The sequence below is a fragment of the Rhamphochromis sp. 'chilingali' genome (assembly GCF_963969265.1).
Source record: "Rhamphochromis sp. 'chilingali' genome assembly, chromosome: 10".
NCBI lineage: Eukaryota > Metazoa > Chordata > Actinopteri > Cichliformes > Cichlidae > Rhamphochromis > Rhamphochromis sp. 'chilingali'.
Genome location: NC_137937.1, coordinates 26,255,678 through 26,281,367, shown reverse-complemented (window position 1 = coordinate 26,281,367; position 25,690 = coordinate 26,255,678).

Sequence of the window (25,690 nt, the reverse complement as noted above, 5' to 3'; positions counted from 1 at the left end):
GACAGCGTTAGCAGGCAGTTAGTCTGTCTAGATTGAGAGGTTATGGAGTTCACTGTTCTTTAACAGAGCCTTGCTGTCTTGTCTGGCTTTCACAGCCAGGCTGAGAGCAGTTAAAGCAGGACGTGCATGCTTATTATTTGTCACACAGGCAACGGTGGCCTTCACTAGCTCACAAAGATGGACAGATACTAGAAGAGCTTATTTAGCTTGGAGTGACATGAATGAGTCATTAAAACCCACACTGTGAATCCATCACTAAAGGCACGTAGAAGAAACATGTAAGTTATTGCTTATTCTGCAGCGATGTGTCTTTTTTTAAATTTTTTTTTTGAGGATTTGAAACTACTGATACCTTAAAAGGTGACTTGAATTTGAATCTTATCTACATACAATTTTCGCAACAAAGCTTCTTCAGTTTACGCCACAGAAAAAGAATAAAAAAAGACAAAAGCTTTCTCAGGCAGACAAAGCAGATGCCTACAGCCATGCATATGACTGGTGCCACATTCACCTCACCCAAAATTAAACATTTGTATTTCTATGATTCTCCTTGTTTACATCATGTTTTCAGAAAAATGAGTCTTGTTAAAGTGGGCAGAGGGGGTTCAGGTAAATCTGTAGGGTTTTTAACTCACCTGAGCCTGCCAGGACCTGCATGGCCCTTTCCTGTCTGCATCGTTCTCCACGCTCAGCAGGACTGACTTTACCATATGATAGCAGTCCAGCGAGTTCAGCAGAACTCCAGCAAGCAGAGAAACTTCTCACAACAAAGAATGGAGCAAGTGACCTGGCATTCCACCACTGAGGAGCAACTGCCAAGCCAACTGATTAAAGCCTGCCCTCAGCAAGCTCCTCTGTCCCCCACTCTTTTACCCATCCAACCCTGCTGTCCCCCTTACTCCACTCCACCTGACTGCTACCTGGATACACAGAGAGGCAGAGCGTGTCACAGAGCATGAGACAGAAACTCTCGATCAAAATTCAAACAGCGCTTGACTCTCCCAAGCACGCAAACAAACCTGCCTGCTGGAGAGTTTGGCACACACTGACCTGACCTCATGGTCCAGGGTTCATGTGCTCTTTGACAAACTGCAGCTCTAAAGTTTCCATTCACCTCTAAAGTGTGTGGTGCAGAATATCAATAAGGATTAAGACTGGCATGCTATCAGAATCTCACAGAGAGTTTTCATATTAAGACCCATAAGTAAAGAGGGGTCATAATGATCAAAATTAGGGATGATTAATTATTTTATTGTAATGTTATCACCCCTGAAATAAAGCTACTTTTATCTGACAAGCACTTGAAGGAACAATTTATCACACAATTTGGACTAAAAGTGATTTACAACTAACAGAGGACCTTGGTCCTATTGTATTCAGTTTTTTGACTAGTCTAATAGAATTCCCATACATTATAGCTTTTGCTATCTAACACATGGTATGTTTACATTATGGAAAGAAAAACTGTCTGTCCCAGTGCAGATTCCATCTCCATGTTCCAGTTTGTCTATTTCACTATTCTAATCACTGCCACCAAACAGACTGATAATACCCGATGCTCCTGTGATAACTCTTACATGAGTCTTACTGAGGCTGTAACAGGACAGCACAGATTAAGACACCTGTGACTTGAAAGTCTTCATGAGCTTAAGTAATACCGCCACGTTAATTTTAATGTCTAGCCTGCTAAGCAGGGTATGACCTCTTCAGAATTAAATCATCATTTCCTTAGTCCAACTATACAACTGTAAACTACCACTGCAAACCCAACGCGATATATTTTACAGTTCAAACAGACATGTCTGCTTTTACTAACATCTCACATGCCTACTTTTCAGGCTTGCTGTCTTTTCTTCACAGAGCAGCTCGACACACACATGAAGACACTCTGTTCTGGGGTAAATTGATGTTTTTGGCTGAGTATTACTCACAGCATGTCACCGTGCATTGTGACAGAAACACAAAAAACTAATTTCTTCTCCCTAAAATATATTTTAATAATCTCACAGCTGGCCAAAATTGAAATAAATAAAAAAATAAAATAAAAAAATAAGTGAGGAAAAAAAAAACAAAGAACCTCCAAAGCAGACCCTGAAACCTTATGTGTTGTTTGGACTCATTAGGCACAGGTAGAGTATGAGAAGTCTCAAAATGATGAAAAATAAGAGGTTTCATAAAATGCTTGATGTGTCTCTTAGGGCTTATGACAAAAACATCTCTGTATTTCTCAGCTTTCTGATCAGCTCCATAGATAAATGGTTTCTTAAACTCCTGGCTTCAACAATAAATAACTCCCAGATACTATAGGTTGCAATAAGTATAAAATCTGTTTACAGTATGTCACAAAGATCAAAGACGCATTATACAATTGCATTTTTTTAAAAAAGGATAAAAACTTTAACAGGACTAAGGTAAACAGCTAAACAACAGCCAAGAGCTGCTGATTGAAACGCACTGGATTAACTGATCATCAGCAAGCGTAACCATGTCTAGAAAAGCAGATGTTTAGGCACATTGATGGTCTAGAGCATTCAGGTGGAAAACCCAAGAGCTACTCGCACTCTGCAGGCTTCAGTTAGTATATTAAATGTTAAAGTTCATGACAGTATAATTAAAAAAATAGTGAACAAGTATGGCTTGTTTGGAAGGGTTCCCAGGAGAAAGCCTCCTTTCTCTAAAAATGAACATGGCAGAATGGATTAGGTTTGCAAAATTGCATCTGAACAAATGACAAGACTCCTGGAACAGTCCTGTGGACAGATAAGACCAAAGTGGAGATGTTTGGCACAAACACCTCATACCAGCTGTCAACCGTTGTGGTGCAGAGGTGCTTACTATGGGTTTGTTTTGCAGCCACTGTACCTGGGCAGTCATTGAGTTGGCAGTCATTGAGTTGACCGTGAACTCCTCTGTATTCCAAAGTATTGTAGAGTCAAAGGTGAGGTCATCAGTCCACAGGTAAAGCTTGGGTGAATCTGGCTCATGCAACAGGAGAATGAGCCCTAACACGGCAGTAAATCTGCAGCAGAACGACTGAAAAATAAGAGAATAAAAGTGTTGCTATTGTGGGACGTTAAGAGACGGGTGTATAAATGAATGCATGCACACCTTAATGTAACAATGACGCCACGCTGTAAGGACGAGTAAGCAAAAAGTCCTCCACAACAATGAATATCAGAGCTACTGCATCATGGAGTCGACTTAGTTTTTTACAGGACTACATGAAGTACTGTGCAAACGTTATTTTTCACATGACTACATGTACAGAAAGAAATAGAAGTATGCATATACTGTCAAAGTTGCAGGCTGGATTTTACAGATAGTTTTTAGGTCTTTTTTCGCAGATAGATGGAAACACTTTGCCTCAAACTAGAAATATATTTTAAGGTGACATTGCTCGCTTTTAAGAATTATGACATATTGATACTCATCTACAGCACCTGGTGCAAGAGTGCGTGGATGTTATAATGCGGTATTTCAAATGTGTTAAAAGTTTGTCTGTGGGTGTTTGTGAGTCTAACAAACAAAACAGTTTAAGGCCATCTGCCTTGTTAATGGGAGAGCATGGCGCCAGTAGATGCTTTGATAGCAACCTTTGAAACTATGGACATCTGTATGTGGCGTGATGGCTGAGTGTGTGCGTTTTTGTGTCTTGTTGGGAGAGATGGCTCCATCTGTTTGTATTATTTCTCCCCTTGATTGCTCCGCTTCCAGCAAACTTGTATTGTGGGACTGTTTTAGAACACACACCCACACATGCATACCTGCAAGGAAGTATTTGCATATGCACACATACAGACACAATGAGAGCTGAGTGACATTTCCTGGTGAGTACAGTATGTGCACAGATGTGTGTTTGGAAATAGAACGCAAATAGAAAAGTTCTAAAAGGCCAGGGATTGCTTTTGTTCAAAGACTCTTTGTCTGTTCTCCAAACTGATGAAAATTTATGGATGATGGAAGATTTTTCTTGCTCCGTAATTAAACGGACTGCCCTGAAGCCTAATGTTTAACTAAACAGCTGAATCATTTTTTGTTTATTATAACTAAATTGTTGCTTAATCATCATACACATCCTTTATTCTGTCACTTTCTCTCTCTCTGTGGTTTGGCTTTTGCTATGCTGTTGCTCGTGGCTGTGTGTGAGTGTGTTTTTGTATGCAATGGGTGTCATGTCCTGTGATGTCAATGCGTGCACATGTAGAGCAGGCTAGTGTCAGGCTCCTGGGACCTGAAAGACATAAGGCAGAGATAGGGGCAAAAGGTTAATAAACACACACATGCAGAAAAGCACATTCACTCATGCATGCACAAAAATGTGAAAACACTCACCAGACACCAGACCTGTGCATTCACAAGTCATTGCTTCTTCTAAGGTAATCATTCAAATGTATTAATAAGATCACTTAACAGTTAATTAGAACACATTTTTTGTTATTAAGCAGCAGGGGATGAATCTGAGCTTAGTTGTGTGCTTCCTGTTTTTGTTGTAATGCTTGGGACATACACGCAAAAGTATCGAGAGCACACACGTACAGTCACGTGTATCTCAGCACAGCACATGCTTTGACCCCTGGGCGGTGGTGTGCTGTTAGAGTGGCTGGGGCCGGGAGAGACCCCACTCTTTCTCTGTTGAAATAAATCAAAAGAATACAGCTTTTTTCTTTTTTCTAGTAAATTGAAATTCCAAACAAAATGCCTATTAAGAGCTAAGAGACCTCCCTTGAGGAACGAGTACTGGCATTTAGCATGCAGACCAAGTGTTTAGCTCCAGTACTTTCAAAAGGCAACACAGTCAAACCAATCCCCTAGAGAACGGCACAGCAAATTTCTTGCGGATGAGTTTTGGCCGGAGCTCAGATATACAAATTGAAATGATGGCTTCGTGGTTTATCAAAGCAACCATAGTGTTTATTCGACTAGAGGCAAACACACAAGCTTCCTAATAACACTCACAGAGGATATTTCCTCCAACACGTATACAAAACAACCTGAGTGCTACTGTATAACCCTCAGTGAAATTTATGTGAACTGGCTTATGTTTACATAGAGATGAACGCATGAGATCTTGGAGTGATTCAAAAAAACTGCACATCTCTTCCCCTCTGATGGCAGTTTTAGTGTTAAACTGCCGGAATGAGAGGCTGCGTCAATACATCCAGTAAGCAAGGGGGCGTGACTGTTTCGTGCAATGTGACTATGTTAATCCCCTCAAGGGTCAGTGGTTAGCATTTTTAAAAGATGTGTTTATGCAGAACAATTAAATAGTCACTACCAGGATCGCCAGGAGCTAAGAGAACCAGAAATATGAGGGGAAAAAACAACAAAAAGAGAAACCACTCTTAATTGAAGACATCTGTAAGAGTCCATGGAATTTTTTTTTCTCTGAGTAAAATGTGAGCTACTAGTTTAACTTTAATATTGTCACATTGTGAAAAACACTAAAATTGCCATTTACAAAAAATTTTTTTGGGTGAAATAATGAACAAGTCATTAGAGCCGCTCTTGTTCTTGAAGTCAGCACTGATTTACCGACATTCTTTTTACAACATTACCAAGGTTCTTGGTTTTTAAAAAAATGCTGACGCATTCATTTTTCTTGTATTTGCAGCATCTGCCAAAAACAATCCTCATTATGTTAATGCAGAAAATCAATCCAAGTGGCATTACCAAAGCTTTGCACAAATATACAGTTTGAGAATACATTTTGAGGGGACAGGGCAGAACGAGGTTGTGTTTTCATTGCCACATACTGACACATGCGACATTATATAGAAAAGCACCAAGGTGTGTCCTCAATACATTTATACACAGTAAACACAACTTATCTAGTCTCTTTGTGTCATTGCTCGGAGAAGGCTGAATTTATTCTTTGCCTATTTATTTGATGTTGATGAAAGAGTGGATCAAATCCAATCACATCAATCACATCAAAGGCCTACTGTGTAACGTGAGGAATGGCACACACCATGAACGCATGCACACACCCACAAAAGCAGACTTCCACACAATCTCGTAAACCTTTATGTTTGATCAGCGTCCTGATCTTGAGGAAACTTATCTACCCCTTTTCAGAGGAATGTGAAATATCTAATGGGGACAGCATGCTTGTCAGTAGTATCTCTAGGCTCTGCCAGCATTCTCCGTGGCTGCACTAAATGCAGACTGTGCATTCACTGAGAAAATAGGTAGAAGGATAACTTTATAGTCTTTAACTGCCAGTGTCTGTCTTTATCTTGGGGTCAAAGTTGTGCAGGGTTCCTCACCGCCTCACAACACACCTACTGTGTCTTCTCTATCTAGGTCCCCTCCATCGCTCTCTCTCTCTCTGCTTTCCCATATACATTAGATGGAAGACATACTTAAAAAGAAAATTCAAGCTACTCTTCCAAACGGAGAGAAAGTATAGGCTTAGATGTAGGTGTGACTAACCAGAGAGAGCTCTTTATTTCCCACAGGTCAGTTGATGCTTTCTCTCCACTATCATGGGCATTCTCCATTTCCCAGGCCTCCGCGGGCTGGACGGAGAGATGTGTGAGTGTCTGTGTGTGTCTGATGCGATGGGCATGACGAACATGATACATCTTATCATGCTTCTCTTCAGCGGATTAACAGGCAGGCTTCCAACAGCATTTATGCCAACACTCCTGTGGGGACTGGCTTTGTGCAAGCAACGGGAAAATTCAATCACTGCCTAAAGGATAGGAACGGGTGGAATGAAACGCTACTTTGGTTCCATTTCCGTGTTAACCGCTGTTTTTCAAGGCTGCAAATGAGGAAAGAGCGAGAGAGCGCTCGATGGCACTTCTCAATCTGTCCCACTCATATTTCCGACTCCTTATCGAGGAACAAGCTTGCGACAGGATGGATTTAGGAAACGGATAGGACCAGTGTCCGATGTCTCAAAAAACCTAAAGTCGTTTCTGACATTTGTGTAGGTTTATTTTCAAGAATAACAGCAATGCTTATAAATGTTGATTAAGACATTGATCCAAATAGTGTCCCCAGATTTAAAAACCTCCACAACATTTTGAAAAGTAATTTTTATGTCAAAATAAATTCCAATAGTTAGTAAAGTGTGGGCAGTGAGTACGCAGCATCAATTACTTTGCTTTTTATGGCAACTGAAACTGCCTAAAATTACCCTCACTTCTTTTACTACTTTGCCTTTTTTGGTCACAGCACAGCAGCAATAAATTATTTTCCCATGAAGCTCAAACTGATAAGATGTAGTGCAAAACATTTTGATTTTCTAAGGCCTCTTTAGTGTCAAACTAATATCCTTTTCACAAGCTGGACTTTTATAGTATGTCTGCCAACTTTTAAGCATGCCCTCATTTTCAATTTGCACCAGTTTGCAGAAAGAAGCAACGAATGCTGCGATCATGTTTTTAAAACAATTTTGTGAAAAGGGGCAAAAAAGTATATGTGTGAGTCGAGCTGTGTGAGCATGACTTTCCAAATTTATGCTAGAACACTGTATGCATACCTGGAGTGTCTACACTATAAACGACATCTGCTCATGCATTTATGCCTCAAAGGATATTACCACAGTGATAGGTATCTTCTAAAACATCTGCCTGGAAAAAACAGTCCAGTCCCAGCCTGGTAACACAATTGTCTAATACACTCGAGCATGGTTTGCCAAGCTTGCCAAAATCCAAGGGGAAGATTCTGATGTCTTAATTTGATCATAATATTACCTACCCCAGAGCAGGCAACATGAAAGCAGTTGCACAGGAGGAATTCGTTTCTAACAGCATTTTCAGAACAGTGTTTCATTGTACTTCTCTTCAGTCATATATCTATATTTTGAGAAAGAGCCACGCCTTTCTAGTCATGGGTGATCCAGTCTTTAATGCATTCGACAGTTGCTACTGACCATCAAACAGTTCATACAAAGCAAGGGAGAGCCCTGTACCTGAAAACACATCAGTATATCAAGTACAGGATGTAGATGAGTTGTATAAGTTTGGGGAAACAGTGGTGCAGTGGTTAGTACTGTCGCCTCACAGCAACAAGGTCGTGGGTCGTGAATTCACCAATGAAGCTGGGGCCTATAGTCCTCCTATAGTCCAAAGACATACATGTTAGATCCACTGGTGACTCATTGTCTGTGTCTGTGTTACTGAATTGTATAAGTGGAAGAAAAAGTATGGATGGATAGTTATATAAGTAGTTTCACCACTGTATCGATGTTATAGCTAGCATAAGCTAAAACTTAACCCAAACTCCTTCCTTCTGTGGGGAGAAAAAGAAAGAACTGGCACAGCCAGCCCGTTTAACATAATCGGGTGAAGATGATTCAGGTGTGGCTCAGCCTCTGGAAACTCTGCTGCTTTGCGTCCTCCTCAGGAAGATGAAAAAATATGTGTAAGGAACCACAAGCCGACCAGGACAGCTCGTCATAATCCCCTCACACATAAGAGCCCAGACCAACACTCCACGAAGTACTGAGTCAGAGGTTACAGCAACTTTGAAGACAACAAGTTATATCTGTAGGTATCAGAACTGAATGCAATAACAGTCAAAGTTGGAGTTATCCTCTTCATTAACCGTTCTCAGGGCAAATGTTCTGTGTGACAGGTAATACCACGTGTTTTATTTAAATGATCAGGAATGCATAACGACCTCTTTAGTACTCAAAATATAGGCTTTATTACTATGCACTTTAGTCAGGAGTTGTATTCAGACTGAGTCACGACTTTGTCCTAGATCTACTGAATATTAGTTGTCAGTCACATATCCCTGAGTGCAACTGAATGAGTAATGCGTGTACGTGTAGTAGAATGTGAATATGCGCATGAATGCTCTGTACACCCCTGTTTGCTGTGACTATTTGTGTATCTGACTGCTGTGGGACTCAAAGACGGTGAAAAAGAGAGAAAGAAAAAGCAGTAGGGGAGAAAAGGAGAGGTAAACTAAAGCTGCATGACGAGTACATCAGGGCGCAGGGCCCCGGCTGGGAGCAACAGTCCAAACACATATTCGCCGTGTCCAAGCAGACAGTGAGGGGTAGAAGAGATTTCCCTATAGAGGCGGCCCGGGATGCTCTATACTTGAACACACATGAATACACACAGTATTCAATGAGCTTATGCTACAGCAAGAAACCACTACAAAATACAAACAGAGACCACCACTTTTTCTGTACGAACACGTATAAAGAGATTAATGTCTACACATACACAAAGACAACCAGAGATAGCGAATAGAAATGTAAAGTTCACTTCCACCTACAGTCAGCATAATGTCCTGCCAGGATTACACAGTGTATGTGGGGAGACTGGAAGTGAGAGTTGTGGTGCCTCCAATTCAGTATGCTATCACTGTCAAATTGCCCTCACGCACATTGCTTTTAACTGAGGCAACACAAAAGAAGAAAAAAAGGAACAAACATCAGTGCTGAGATAGGAACACTGGATATGCACATGATGTCTAGTGATTGCAGCAATCCCACAAGGTAGGCCATGTGAGAAGGTGCAGTGTGACATGGTTTGTGTGCAAAAGGGTATTTTTCATCTTTTTTCATTTTTCATTTTTTCCAACCATCTGAGTCATGACCTGATTGACACATTTAATACGTGTGTGCACAGATGCCGGAAAGACAGATTGATGAATAAACATTGTGGCTAGGCAGGGAAGATGCTGAAGAGAAAACACAACAAATGAAATACTTTGAATGATAATTACCGGGAGAAAACGAGGGGCATGGTTTATACAGTTCTTTTTCTTTGAAAGACAACAAATCTTTAGAATCAGCACTGGTTTGAACAAAGAACTGTGAACTAGGAAAAGAAAATCGTTGTGATTGACAAGGAGATGAAACAGTTCATTCTAGGGCGTTAAAATGATAATATTTCAACGTGACAATCTGTTTCAAAGGAGATCATCATTGAAGAGGAATGCTAACAGCTATCACTTGAAAAGAGTGTTGTAAAGTAAAATCTTACACTTCTAATGTGCTGTCATCCACCCACAGGGAAGAGAGGAAGACGAGTGGAAAAGGTAAAGAAACATTTTTGAAGCACTGTGACCATTCTGTTGTTTCTGACTGGCAAGTGTTATCCCTCAGGGTAAGTTTTAGATTGCGTGGGTGGAAGAACCACAAAGTGGGTTTTCTTTAGCTGATTTTGAGACATTTCTATTATAGATGTGTCACACTTCTTTGAAACTGTCCGAGTCTATAGGCAGATAGCAGATAGAGAGATGAACTTTGCCCTAAAATGATTGGGTAATTTTTTAATGAGGCTCGCCACACACATCCTATTTTTTGATCAAATGTTTCTAAATAAATGCAAACTGAGAATAAAAATGGTGGTCATCTATACTTCCAAGACTTTTACCTAAAAGACAAAAAAGGTGCATTTTCCCCCCTCTGTTGGATGACTTATCAGAAATTTGGGATGTTCTTATGAGGTCAAGCTCAGTGAAGTCTTTTTAGACCTTGATGACCTGACCTCAGGTTGGCATCTTCTGTTTTGTGTCTGAGAAGGCCTCAAGGACAGTCTGACTGCTTGTTTAATTTTGGAGCTTGTGCAGAGCCTACTGTGTTGTGTAATCTGGAAGGGAGATTAGATGTAGAAGTGACCATACAAGACGCACGTCACAATGCCGCTTTTCTTCTTCCCTTGATTTCCTTGAATATTTACATAAAAAGTACAACTTATCTATTTAAAAAATGACCCTGAACCTCGTGAATCATTGTTCTTCTATTTCTACAGAGCGAATCTGTCATATCATTTAATGTAAGTGTTTAAGAATGTATACATACAACATCTGGTTATAAGTTTTTTCAATTAAATTAAATTAAATTTTATTTATATAGCGCCAAATCACAACGGCAGTTGCCTCAAGGCGCTTTGTATTGTACAGTAGATCGTACAATAATGTTTGAAATAAAGTTTGAAATATACACTGTATGGACAAAAGTATTAGGCCACGCCTCTTAATCTTTGAATTCGGGTGTTTTCCATCCCACACCAACAGGTGTATATAATCAATCACTTAGCCATGCAGTCTGTCTTTCCAAACATTTGTGAATGAAAGGGTCACTTTAAAGAACTCCATACATTTATTTTCTTCCACTTACCCAGTTCTGAAGCCTATTCCAGCTGCCATAGGGTGAGACACCGGGCACACCCTTGAAAGGTCACCAGTATATTGCAGGGCTACCACAGACAGGCAGACAACTATTTGCACTTACATTCACACCTATGGTCAGATGAGGGTGAGATGTGCAAACCAAAAGAGGCTACAATAGGCGAATATTAATTCTGAGTCAACATAGGTCCTCTAGCCACACTTTGATGACCCCTGAGACAAACAGAGGTCACTAACTAAAAGGTTATGACGGAAAGGGTATGTCAGTGTCATGAATGCTAATGAGTAAATACACTTTTCGGATCTTAAATTGGGGTCAAAGGTTGTGACTGGGGTTAAATTTAAAAGGTCAGAAGGTTGCAGTTGTTATTTTTTTTGGTTCAGCTCACAGACATTTATCTGTTCATTGAATTATGTTCTCAAGAGACTCAAAAGAGAGGATGACTTTCAGATTCTGATATAAATCAAAGGGGTGAGGAATGTAGGCTGGGTGGCAAACCACACACCAGACAACTCTGAGTCGAGCTCAGATTTCGGTCTCATTTTGCTGACAAAAATGATGCAAATATGTAGTTTTCTTTGCCACATAGCTTTGTATTAAACACAGATGGGATAGGCTTGGAAGTAATTCTGCTCATGGCAGTCAATGATATTTTTATTGACCCGAGATAACACCCTTGTCAGTGCACTTCTCTGATTAGCTAAACTCATCACTGATAGTATGGAACACTGACTAAGAGCACTAGAGGGGTCTTCATAAGCAGCATAAATGAGAGGATATGTCCCTGTGTCTCAAACACTGAGGCGCTATGATGACAAAATCCACAAAAACAGGACTGAACATTATACAGATTTAAAAGCTAAATACCTATCCCTGAATTCAGTATCACAAGAAAAAGCTTGTTGTTATTTGTATCCTGTTAGCTTTTGTTTCCTTTTTTTCCCTGTCCAAGTGCACTAATGTCACCCTAAGTGCACTCTGTCAGATTTGGCTTTTTAGCACTTTAGCTTTCCTGCCAAATGAAAATAATGTAATGTTTTGACAAGAGGGGTCCTTGCAGTTAAAGAATTAGTGGGAATCCAAGGCACTTAAATAATTTAGAAGCGGTCACTGTTTTCTTTTGAATAACAAATTAAGGAGTCCAACAGTTTTACCCTGTAAAACCCATTCTTAGATTGTCACAGTTAACAACAAAACCCGTTGTGTTTACTGTGGAACAGAATAACACTATCATACATTTATAATTGCCCATTTCAGAGGCATACAAGTAATAGGAAAAACGAATCAATTTAAGTGTAAGAATTGCTTTTAATAAGTCACTGCCTGAAGTGTAGAACCCATGGGTATGCACTTCCTCCCTTGAGATACTCTACTAGGCCTTTATGACAGCCACCTTCAGTTGCTGCTGGTTTCTGGGTCTCTCTGCCTGTCTTCAGTAGCTGAAAAGCATGCTTTACTGAGTTGAGTTCAGATGACTGACTTGGCCAGTGAAGAATATCCCATTTTTTTTTGCCTTGAGAAACATTGTCTGATCATTTTTGCAGCATTTGGCTAATTCTGAGCTAAGAGTATAGCCCTGTACACTTCAGAATTCATGCTGCTACTTCTGTCACCAGTCACAGTTTGTTGATTATTGATTTGTCCACGCCTAAGATTTTTACTATGTTTTGATGGGTTTCTTTTTAGTTTTACAGTATATTGATAGTCTCCTTCACTTGCATCGACATATTTATGGATCTTATTTTGAAAGTTCTAGTGAATAAATACCAATTGCTGCTTTCATCAGCAGTCACAATAAACAACAATGACCACCGGCAGGCATACATGCCCATGAAATAACTCTGCCTCCACCATGTTTGACAGATGTTACGGTTTGTTTTATATCATTATGGTAGTTGATGGGTTTTTTTTCAGAACTTTGAGGCTTTTTAAAAAAATGTTTACTGACACAGTCTAACCTGGCATTGCCAGTGTGACCATTGGTTTACCCTCTGCTATAAACCCTCATGAAGGTACTTCTTGATTCTAGACTTTGACAATGATATGCCTCATGGAGAGCGCTCCAGCCTTGGGTAGATGTTGTGATGTTGTTATTCTTAACCATGGAGATAATTCTGTGATCATTCACCTCAGTTTTCTTCCACAGTATTTCACACCTTTTGATGTGTCTGAGCTCGCTGGTATATTTCTTCTTTTAAAGAATGTACCCGACTATTGGTTTGGCCACACCTAGGTTTTGCTTCGTCCTTTATAAGTTTATTTAGTTTTTTCAGGTTAATGACTGCCTAATCCTCTTGCAATGACATTTATTTGGACGCCATATTGACATTTCTAGTGAAAAAAAGGTTTAACACTTGGACTCTACTCTATACCTTTTCATCTGTTATGTGTCATGGAAGAATGAATCCTCGTCCAATCATGTTTGGGCCTCTGAAAACGGTTGAGTGTTTATAAGTATTACTGTAATAAACAGTACAATAATTTTGTTAAACCCTTGAATTAAGTCTGCACTTCAATCACATCTTGAGTGTTTGATTTCAAAGCCACTGGAGTGGTGTACAGAGGTGAAATTACAGAGATTGTGATTATTGTTAAATTCTCTTAAATTCTTCTTGTTGTATGTATGCTACATGCTAGTAATCTCACAAACTTTATTGCAAAATAATTTTCCTCAGTCATAACTTTCATGTTAGAACGTGGAGAAGTTTTCACATCTTTACAAATACATCAAATTATAATATATTTTGAATGATGCACTTATGAGCAAATTATGCTAATATTATTTTTTCCTCAGGCTTTATTCCAGAATATTTTAATGAAGGAAAGATGATAAAATAAAAAATCGTATCAGTGGAAGTCACATTTGTTTCTAAGTATGATTTTGTTCTTTGATTGGTTTCACGTGAAATAACTTGTGATTGCTCCGGTTATTGCAGTCAAATCACATGTGCCTTAAGCAGCACAGATGCAGGAACGCAGAACAAGAGCTGATAGTTCAGCATAATGAAGATGACAAGGATGTTAACAACTACAAAATCAACTAATCTTTGTACAGAAAGCGATGTAAACTGGCAATCCACGTCCAATGGCATTAGGGTGAAAGTTAAGCCTAGGGTCAGAAAACTGCAATGAATTTGCTCTTTTGGATACTTTACAGCTGCAGGAAATGAGGTAGTCAGGATTAGACTTAAAACCTATTCCTAATCAAGTTTAGCTGAATTAAGCTCTTTCCATAGGCTATTTATTTGCATGCAACTTGCATAACTTGATACACTGTTTCTCTCAGGTCACAAAGAAGTCCCTCTTGAAGTCACTGTGTGTCAGGCTTTCTGTTTTTAATGATTAGCACTTCCATCAGCGTGGCTTCCTGCCAATGTCTCTCTTTCTTTCTCTTTGTTCAAATACAGGTTTAAATCCTCTGTATGACTGACATAAGAATGTGACTGCGCTGTATACTTCGCTGGCTTGTAATAACATGCTTTTAAACCAATCCAATATCTGAATACAGCTTGGCGCAGTTAAAGGACTCCACAGCCAGGTTGCTACATCAGCTTAGTTGAATTTAAAAAATATTTATTGTCATTTAGTTCACATCTGAATACATGCGTATGATATTTACTGGAAGGCTGTGATATTTCTTCTCCCGTGGCGTAAAATCAATATCTAGCTAAATAAACCTGAGTGGTGGCTCAGCTAAGGCGTGTATTTGTTCCAGTGTCACTCAACTGGGTGTTTAAAAGGTCTGACAGAGAGTCATTCATCTAGACGTTTTAGACAGTCACCAACTTGCTGATATGAAATAGCACCTCAGTGACTGCTTATTTACTCTTATGGTGTTTTATCATTTATTTCCATAAGTGAAATCAAATTTTGGATGCTGGCCATGCAGCTATTACCCACTAGAGTAGGCCAATGCGACTATATGCACACAGGTTTGAGTGGGTATGACTGTGTAATTCAGTGTGGAACAGATAGATGTGGTATTAATGCCCATTTGGAATTTATTTAATAGTGGATAATCAGACTAGGAGCCCACATCATAAGGTCAGTCAGGTCAGTAGTATTCCGTCTGGAACAGGACACAGAGGACAAAACCAGGCCTGGCTGAATCCTTTAAAGATGTGATTAATGGCAATGGGCAGCTGCACATACACACAAATACACACCCTGTTTGCAATGCATAACTCAGTAGTAAGCCTCTTTCTGTGTTCTGTCACAAGAGATGGGGAGCAGAGAGCAGAACAGGGTGACTTTATAATCCCCACTGTATTTATACTCCACCCTACTGACTTGTGCACTTTCCACCCTTCTTTCCCTTTTTCTTTCCATTTCTTCATGATTTCTCTTCAGCCGTCTCCTTTAAACACATATCTGATCTTATCTGGCTTCAAAAACCTAACCCTCTTTCTTATATTGTATTTCACAATCTTTTTCTTTTTTCATTATTCCATCAGGGTACCCTTTCGACTTTCTCATCTCCTATTTTTCCATTTCATTCTTCCAGAGGCTCTCGTTCTTATTTTTTTTTATTCTGTTGCTTCCTCCTTCATTTTTTTGCCCTTTACTTCTCCTGGAGTTGTAGGGAAAGCGGGGAGCAAGAGAGCTTGCCGGTTGGTTGGTTTCTTACTAAACACAAAGCTTTTTTTTCTTTTGATCTTGTTATGTTATGCCTCCTTACTTTTTTTTGTTTGTTTCTTTCTTTTTATTCATTCATTTTTTAAAAATCTTTTCTCATTTTGTTCAGTTGTGGCTATTCACCAGTAACTAAAAAATAAATTAATACATATATATGGGTGACAAATTATTGGAAAGATCAATTTAAAGTTTGTCAGTGAGGTTTCACCACATGACCATGGCACGGACTAAAACCTCAGTATAACAGCTACTAGATCCTCTCATAGTAGGCACTGGGCCTTTAGGTTTTTCCTTTGATTTGTCCCAGATCTGCACATCAGCATGCATTTAATACACAGCAACACACAGAAAGTGAAAGAGGGAGGCTGGAATGAAGAATCCAAGCACACGCTATCTAAGTACTGATTGACTATGCAAATATCCTGGTCCTCAACTAGAGTTGGAATACCTGTAAAAAAGAAGCAGGGAATAATAACCGACCATTCGCCTTAAAAAAAACAAAAGTACTCTGAAATGGCATTGGCCTGACACACCAGGTGCACTTTTAAATTGTCAATATTCTTTATATATCATTCATTATATGACTCTAGACACTACACTGAAAACCTTGCTATGCATCTCCAGGGTCTAAGTTGCTCTTTATATCCAACACAAGATGACCCACCTGGAAATCAAGATGGGCCGGTGTACTTTTAATGAGTACAACACAATTTGTTTTTATAGCCCACACCACTGTACTCAGTCAAGAAAAAAACAAGTTTAACTAGTTTAACTAATTCCTTCTGGTATGAGCTTAATTACTGGCTTTAAAAGGGGCTATAAAACTACTGGAAATGTTAAAGTGCTGCAGTAGCACTGTGCTGTTGTTACAACTAGTAGAATATTAGCAAAGGTATAAACTGCTGGCGTAGCCACTACAGCTAAAACTCTCAGAACTACTTTGCGGTACAGTATAGACGCCCATGCTCTCGTGACTTCTACTGTAATACTTCAGGTATGAGTGCACACTCGTGTTTTATCACCACTCTTACAGTAGCTGTGGTTCACGGGCACATCTCAGTATACTGAATGGTACTTTGCTATCATTCAAGTAAACATGCAAGTATCCTAACTTGTCATTCATCAAAAATCATCTCAAGCCCTGCTGCTGACTGTCATTATTCATCAACAATTTAATATGCTGGCATTAACTTGAAAATGCAATATCCATCAATGGCAGAAGACACATTGCTCTTTGTTCCTTATCATTTTTTATGATCTAATTTTCTGCCTTATTGATTTCTCCTCTTGCTTCCTCCCTTACAGACACAGTGTCTTCGTCTTCCTCCAGTGCCACACAGAAGCAGAGAGAAGTCAGACAACTTGTAAACCCGGATAAGGAGGCTGAAAGCACATCTAGCACTGACATATACGGGGTCATTTTTACAAGCAGTTTATACAATCTTCGGCCTTTGACCTCTTCTTTTTATTTCGTCTGTTCACCCGCTCGCAAATTGGATGGCAACTTTTAGATGTCCAGTCTGACAAAAAGCGGTTAAGAGAGTCAATCGCAGCAGTTTGGCATGTAAGTGTATCTGCATTTGTGTGAATGTGAAGTGTTTACGACAGCACATGCTGCTGTCATAAACATGAGAGGACTCACAAATGCCCCTTGGATTCTAAAGCACCCTATTCTGTGTGTGGATTTATAAGACACTGCTCCCTCTGGCTAACATTTTCCCATTTGGGTGTGTGAGGGAGAACAGGAGTGAGACAGTGAGTGAGAAAGAGAGGGAGGGAGATTTACACGTCTGCAGAGTAACAGGGTATCAAGCACTTAAGCTTGGGCATGGCCAGTGGAAGGGGCGAGGCCTTCACTCGTTAACTTTAATAAAACACTCCCCCCAGTCAATGCCCCACGCTGTAAAACTCCTGCATCTAACACTTTCCAGCTCCAGCTCTACTGTATATCTCCACACTTTTATTCCAAACACATATATTTACACACAGACACACACACACCCTAATAATTTATACTCGCTGTGTTGTTCCACCCTTCACACAGTAATTTCCAGAATTTGGTCCAAGCATGAACCCCCTGGATTTCAGCTTGTGTTTTATTGTACCACCATGACAAGTTTGATTTAGTGTTGCATGCACTTAAATATGTGAAAAAATAAACAAACCCTGCGATGTGATTGGCACAGATCAGACACTGGCTTTTGAAAATATTTGACCCGATGTACATCTGGTAGACGGAAAAAAAGGGAAGGACAGGAAATAAAAAGTGAGGAAGGAAATCAAAAAAACAAAGAAAGAGAGGGCCCCAAGGAGGAAGTCTATAATAAAATGTGGAGGTTAAGAATGAATTGAAAAATGGCCTGTATTTATATAGCGCTTTACTAGTCCCTAAGGACCCCAAAGCACTTTACACATCCAGTCATCCACCCATTCACACACTGGTGATGGCAAGCTACATTGTAGCCACAGCCACCCTGGGGCACACTGACAGAGGTGAGGCTGCCGGACACTGGCGCCACTGGGCCCTCTGACCACCACCAGTAGGCAACGGGTCAAGTGTCTTGCCCAAGGACACAACGATCGAGACTGTCGGAGCCGGGGCTCGAACCGGCAACCTTCCGATTACAAGGCGAACTCCCAACTCTTGAGCCACGATCGCCCCACTAAGTGGTGAAGAAGTAAATGAACAGGTCTGAGACAGTTTTAAAGTTTACTCCTATGTATATTTAGCAAGGTCAATTCTCAAATTATTAATTTAACTGCTTCATCACATGCATTCATTTCCAGAAATAATCAGTACACCTGTACCTTTTATGTTGAAATTGATTAATTGGGATATATAAAAACCCAGTCCCTCTCCCAGCTGCTGAAGAAATCTACATGTCCACGATCCTGGAAACAGAAAAATATATATTTTTCACGGTAATCTAATCTGAATTAAAACATTAATCTTGAGTATGTCAAGGGAGATGGTGTTCCAGTAAATCTTAATCACCCTGCCTCCATAAACATGATTGATGTGGGCATCTGAAATATTCAACTAATCAACGATGAGAACACTCGTGGTGGCTCAGGACTGCACTTATCGCATCCTAACTACTAATGAGTCAACCAACTGAAAAACACAGTTAAGGGATAAAGTCTGACGTTTTAAAAAGTATCTGAATGATATATCACCTGAAATGGTTTTTAATTGAAATTTATAATTGATGATCTTTAAAAAGTGGATGTTTATTAAATGATTAATAAATACAAACATTTTCTTAGATGTGATCTTTTATCAAAATTATCTGAAGAAAGTAAAACACATTGCAATATTTTCAGCATCCCTATTTTCTTTTTTAAAATGTGAACTACCTAAGACTACTTACTTCTTAAACAGATGTTAATCATTTAATCAGATAAGAGACTGTGCTTCATGAAGTTTAATATATGGAGATACACGCGTTCACATGCAGACGTGCTGAGTGATGTGGGGGGGATAGCTGATTAATAAGTTGGGATGCGATGCAATCTCCATCTTTATTAAGATGTTGAAAGACACTGAAGACATTGAACCACACACACTGGCAGTCACACACCTGACATGGGGGAATTTGCTGTATAAATGGCCACACACAAATGTCAGCATTAGGAAAGCTGAGAGGATTTACATTTTGTGGTATTGAGGCGAATTAATAAGAAAACAGGAACAAAATGATAATTGTGCACAAACGAGCAGTTAAAAGTACTAAAAATAACTGGAAAAGTTGATATGTACAGTAGGGAGTTGTGGAGCGTGAGGGAGAAGTTGGAGGAAAGGACTGTTTTTGGCCCGAGAATAATGAACAAAATGAGTGCAGATGGAAGAGGCAGATGGTTTCATTTGTGATGGGCAGCCCAGGGCTGCCATGGTGCTTGGTGGGTAATGGATATTACTCCATGGAGCCCATGGTCCTTCCTGAGGATTGTGGCATGATGTCAGTCACATGCTGATAAAGGACTGGTTTAGCATGTGATCTTCTAATTGTCTAGGTTAGGATTCAGTGAGAGTAATTTGATCCTTCTTCTAAGTCTGAGGAGCCCAACCTGCTTCCCTGCACTGAAGAATTCACGTCTGATTGAATAACATGCTTTTTCCTGTTTGTCTTTGAAAGTACAAAGACCTACATGTCTTTAATTTATTTCACTACCTATCTAAGCTGCCTTTAAGATCGTCAGTGTACAAATGTATTTCTTGTCACTGACTAAGAGCTGAAAAAGAGCTGAAAAATGGGTCACAGTGAGTAAACCTCTCAAGGTCTAGCGTCTTTTTAATGCAATTTAAGTCTTTTTGTGGCATAACTCTGATAAGAGAGATGGGAAAACTGCAACAATAACAGGAAACACAAGGAAATAACTGTACGTCTTAGTGCTGGCCAAGACAAACAAGCACGATCAGTACTCCAAGAAACTTGGATAAATGGGCAAAATTAGAAGACAGATGTACACAAGATAAGGTCAGGCAGATTTTTTTTTTCTTCCTCTTGAAACAGGACTGATGTTTGTGTGAGAAAATTGTCTTGGTATCTTATTCTAGAAGTATACGTGGCATTAGACTACCCAAATCCCTTAACTGAAAGCTCCGATAAATTGTCCTTGGTACAAGAGGAAACTAAACCCATTCATCACTTTTGTAAATGGCATGACAGGACAGTGAAAACAGAGCAACAAAAAATCTCAAAAGGAGGGTGATTGTGTATTCAAGGCAAGGTTAGAATTATCTTCATCCCCAAATCGCAAGATTATCAGGCCACATCTGTTGGCTATTGACTGGCTGCATATGTTCTAATCATGATGTGAAGAGTAATTACCATTATAGAGCTTTGTGAATGTGTGAAGGAAAGACAGCAAGGTTCCACATTCCACAGGGCCAGTTGAAAGAGCTAAGAGTGACAGATCTTTGGAAATGTCGCCCCAAAAATGTCTCATGATGCCCACATAATAAGAAACAGAAGGAATGGTTTTGTGTGTTTCTGTCTTGGAGTGTTTGGAAGAGAGCTATGGACTGAGTGGAGAGTTAAGGCTGCTGAGATGTGTTGTTTACATTGTGTTTAGCGTTTTGATTGTGTGTGTGTGTGTGCAGTGTGTGTGTGGGCGCAGGTATTTGTCAATTTCAAGGTATCACATTTGAAAGCAGAGCACATAAACAAGTTTTTATGCTTTATGATTTTGCACAAATCTCCTCTCCTCTTCTTGCCTCTTAGATGGACAACCCTGCAATTTGACTTGATCCATATTGACTGCTCTTCAATGACCTCACTCCATAGGGTCCAGCACTGAGGATTTACTCTGAGAAAACCAATCTAAACAACCTGATTTCACTTCTTTTCCTCAGTATGACTGTGTGTGCAAAGCTGAGAAAGACATTGAGGTAGAAACAGTAGATGTAGAAAATGTGGCGGAGCTCCCTATTTGTACCTAAGCAAAGCTTTTTGCTGTCATGTCTTTAACATGATGAATGGGACAAAGATGTAAAGCCAGAGATAAAACAAAGCCCCAGTGACTCCGTGGGAGCCCCACAGCCAAGCCATAAAATCCTTCTCTCTTTTCATAACCAGTCGTTAGCTCCATACATGCAGGCTTGTCTATACATATATTTTAACAGCAGGTTCAACGGCGGAAGGGGTGGGTGGGTTATAATTAGAACCAATCCGATATTACCTATCGGTCCGATACTGACGTAAATTACTGGATCGGATATCGGAGAGAAAAAAAATGTAATCCGATCCATTAAATATCAAAAAAGCACCTCACAAAACTTGCGACATGGCGTAACTCGGCTCATAACCGTAGCACGTTGGAAGAGTGTGCCTCCTGTGATAGAGCAGCTGTGTGTATTTGTAGCCTCGCTACCAAACCTGCATTTCATCTCCGAGAAAGTTATCCCAGAGAGAAGTAAAGCAAGTGTGTAAGTTTGTAAAGCGTTCCAGCGTTAAGCTTAACAACCGATATATGGAGCGACTGCCTCTTCTCTCTTCCTCCCTCTCCTGCTGCTACTTCAATCATGAAACTGATCAATGATCAGCTGATCGGCTTTTCTGTCGCGATTCAGTCTCTCTTCTTTGTTTTTGGCCCACTTCGCGCCAGAAAGAGGAACCCAGAGGCTGAACAACAGCAGCACGTTTAAGCTTGATAAGCTGTTGTTAGAATTTATTAAATATTACTTTCTACACCAGGATCTTTTTCTACGCAGCAGACGGCTGGTAACTGTGCAGGGGCGGATCTAGCAAAGTTTAGCCAGGGGGGCCGATAGGGCATTAACAGGGAAAAGGGGGCACAAAGACATACTTTTCTTTCTTATTCTCATTTAAAATGTCTAGCTTTAATAAATAATTATCTGAATCTTACACCCAAAGTTTTAATCTGATGTAAAATGTATAGAAGTCCATTACTGTATAACTAACTATAACTATAAGTAACTATTAAGTCTAATATACCCTAGTAAGCTATAGTACTTTTTTCCTTTGGGAAGGTACCATCTGTGCAGTCTGCAATTCTGTTGAAGAAAGATGTTGAATCTATTTAATTATTCTTGAAAAATAATTTATTTCTGTGCATTTTTTTCACACTGCATCAAATTAAAGTTGATTACGTCAATTAAGCATCATGAGGTGGGGGTGGTTCCCTATTTTTTTTGCTGGGAGTTGGCGACCCTATTAGTTAGGTTGCTTAATATTTCTGTTAAGTACTCTTTAAAATACCAGAATAGGGAGGATGGAGTAGGTTTAAGTTTATTAGATTGATCAGATTGATTCTTCTTCCTGCTCCTTTTCACACATTGTTGCAGTGCTTTACTGATAGAAAGTGTGGTTGGTTTGTCTGAAAGAGCTAACTGTGGAAACTGTTGTACCAAGTGTGAAATAAATAAATAAATGAAAAAAAAAATGAAATGAAATCAGTATTGCTGAACTATGAAATATTTTTGGGTGCAGTGTATTTTTTACATACAGGTATAACAGAATAGCTTTAGTGTTGTTGTTTATTTAAACTTGAGTATGAACTTATACAAAATGCAGCAAGATATAAAAAAAAAACAGTTTTATTGATTAAAAAACACACTATATCGGATTCATATCGGTATCGGCAGATATCCAAATTTATAATCTAGTTATAATGTCAGCTGCATACAGACAAACGACACACACAGACACACACAGACAATCACACACACACACACACACACACACACACACACACACACACACACACACACACACACACACACACACACACACACACAGAGAAAGAGAGACTTGTAAAGATAAAGTGTTACCTTGCTCACATACTAATTGTTTCTCACCCACAGACTGATTCTCCTCAGTATATATGTTGTCCGTGAGCACGTGGTGCACACACTTGCCCATTTCTGCATCAGTGTAATTTGGGATATGTACATATAAAGAAACACATCTGTGTGTGTGTGCGTGTGCTGTTTATATTTGAGTGTGCGTTCGTAGCATTTCTTGTGTATAAGTTGTACCACCAGCTGGGTCAATTTCTGTCTCTTTGCTTAATTAATGGTTTGCCTCTGGCACCACTGTGCAGAGAGCTCCGCTCTGTCTGCTCCAGCAGCCTTCTGCACAATCTGTACTGTGTACACACAAACAATATATCCCTGTGATGTGTACACATACCCCAACAGGTGCATAGGCACCATGTAGAATGACTTGAAGAACAGCAGCAGTGAATCTCTCACGTTGCTTTCCACTGTGAAAAAAAGTAAAAGAAGAAAAGAAAAAAGAAAAACATTTGACTGCAACATAAATTTATGGATTTTTTCTATGTGGGAAAGTACAGAATTGAGAAAACGTGTGATTTTTTTTCCTGTTTCATTCAAGCCTAGGTAAGAAATAGATGCCATTGTGAAAACTTTGTAAAAATTCAGAATTTAATGGCATTTTAAGGTCTTAGATCATATCCTTCCTTGTGACTGTTTTTCACAGACCCTCCCTCTTTATCTAACCTTTTGTCCTTATTTGTTGGCCTGCCAGAACAATGACCTCTCTACCCTCGTCAATCTGTCCTCTGGTATTCTCCCATAGCCCTGTGATGCGGATGCAGCCCTTGTCGGACTATTCATGCATTCTACCCTTGTAAGAAGCAGGCATCTGATTCACCACGACTGCAGAAAGCACCGGGGATCCCATTCAGGGTGGTTTGCTTTTTCCCATGCAGTGTTATTAAGATGCATATGTTTAATTTATGATCGGAAACTTTCAAAGGGGATCCGCTGTCTCAGAGTTGAGCTTTGTCCATATCTTCCATATATATTGCCTCATTCTCTGTCTCGCTCCATTTTCTTATCCCCTTTATCTTGCAAGTGTTGTCATGCCATAGCAGACTCTTGAAGAGAGGATACCCACATGCATGGCAGCACACACACAACACACACACATTCTTGTGTAACAAGTACTTGTGAGTGAAGTGAAGTGAACAGCCACACAAGGACTGCAGGACTCTCAGAGCACAGGGAGGAGAATCCACAGCTGATTCTAGTTAATACCAGAAAAACAACATTTGACGTGGCATGTCTGATGTGCCATTGTTTTACAGGCACAGAGAGCCAGTCTGAAATATATCCATTGTCAAATCTGTAATGGAACAGCCATAACTCTCTCTCAGGTTTGTCAGCCTGCAATCTGTCTGCACGGGTCTGGCCCGGGAAACAATAAGAGAAGAGCCAACAAAGTATAAAGCGAGAGATAACTGACTGTAATAGATAGAGGCAATATTGTAGCATAGGATTAGTGCTCAGCAATAATGAAAATGTATGTGTTTTAATAAAAGAAAATATCTCAGATAGGACAGAGGTCAAAGTTCTTTGTCTGCAGAACAAACCTTCCAAATTAAAAATTAAAAAATAAATAAATAAATCAGATTCTGTGGCTTAAAGACTGTAACGTCAAATGGGTGTGAACTGAGCCTTGAGCACCTGTGACTATCCAAACTTGGGTAAAGGTTCACTCACAGGATAGCAGAACATCTTCATAATCTGCTTCACAGTAAAAAGCTCCTGTAAGAACAATGCTGGAAAACTCTAGCATGGCTGTCAAACGACCAGTAAATTGTAAAAAAAAAAGAGGAGGATATCTGAAATCCACGCTGTCATAAAATAAATTCAGAACCATAAAGAATGAAGTTGTTCTGGACACGTGCAGAGAAACTGGTGTGAGACACAGGTTCAGTTAGAGGGTGGAGACCAACTCAGAGTCACCCTGGTTGGTCCTGCACAAAAATTACAGGTCTTTCGATTTGTGGTAAATTTGGTTTGGCATGAGATTTAACCAAAGTGCTGCCATGTTGTTTCGACATAAAAACAACTGGCCCAAGTTGTAGGAGAGACTGTGGTGAACCAAACAAATGTGGACTGGTAAATAGTGGCTGATGAGAGAAGAAAAGTGACTTGCTTCCTTTGCTTTTAATTCTTAGAGACAATAATAATACAAATTTATAGGGAAAACAAAGACAGACACTTTTTTTAGCCAACCAAATTACAAACTTTGTCCTTTCTGTTTTTTTGGGCAAGGACACTTTCTTTATTTCAAAAATATCACGGCAGCAGTCTGAATGATTAAAGGGTTTAAAAGTGCTTTGTGTTGTGCGTAAGCAGAGTAGAATGCATGTGGGTGAACGATGACCCCATTACAGCATCATATATGTTGTTTTAAATTACCAATTACCACACAGCGTGTACTTCTGCCACAAATGTTAAAAAGTCACTGTGTGACTTGCATAATTAATCGTCTTGTTTCCTGCGGTAGGCAGTTCATCTCTTTCTCCTGAAGCTCCGTTCTTTGGATCTGCCACTCTGCCCGCCCTCCCCTCTTCCTCACGGGGCCTCGAGGCCTGCAGTGGTGTGCAAATCCATTGGAGAGCTGTCACTGTTGCCTGTGTTCCTGCCTCACCAGTGGCAGGTGGTCCCATGTCCCG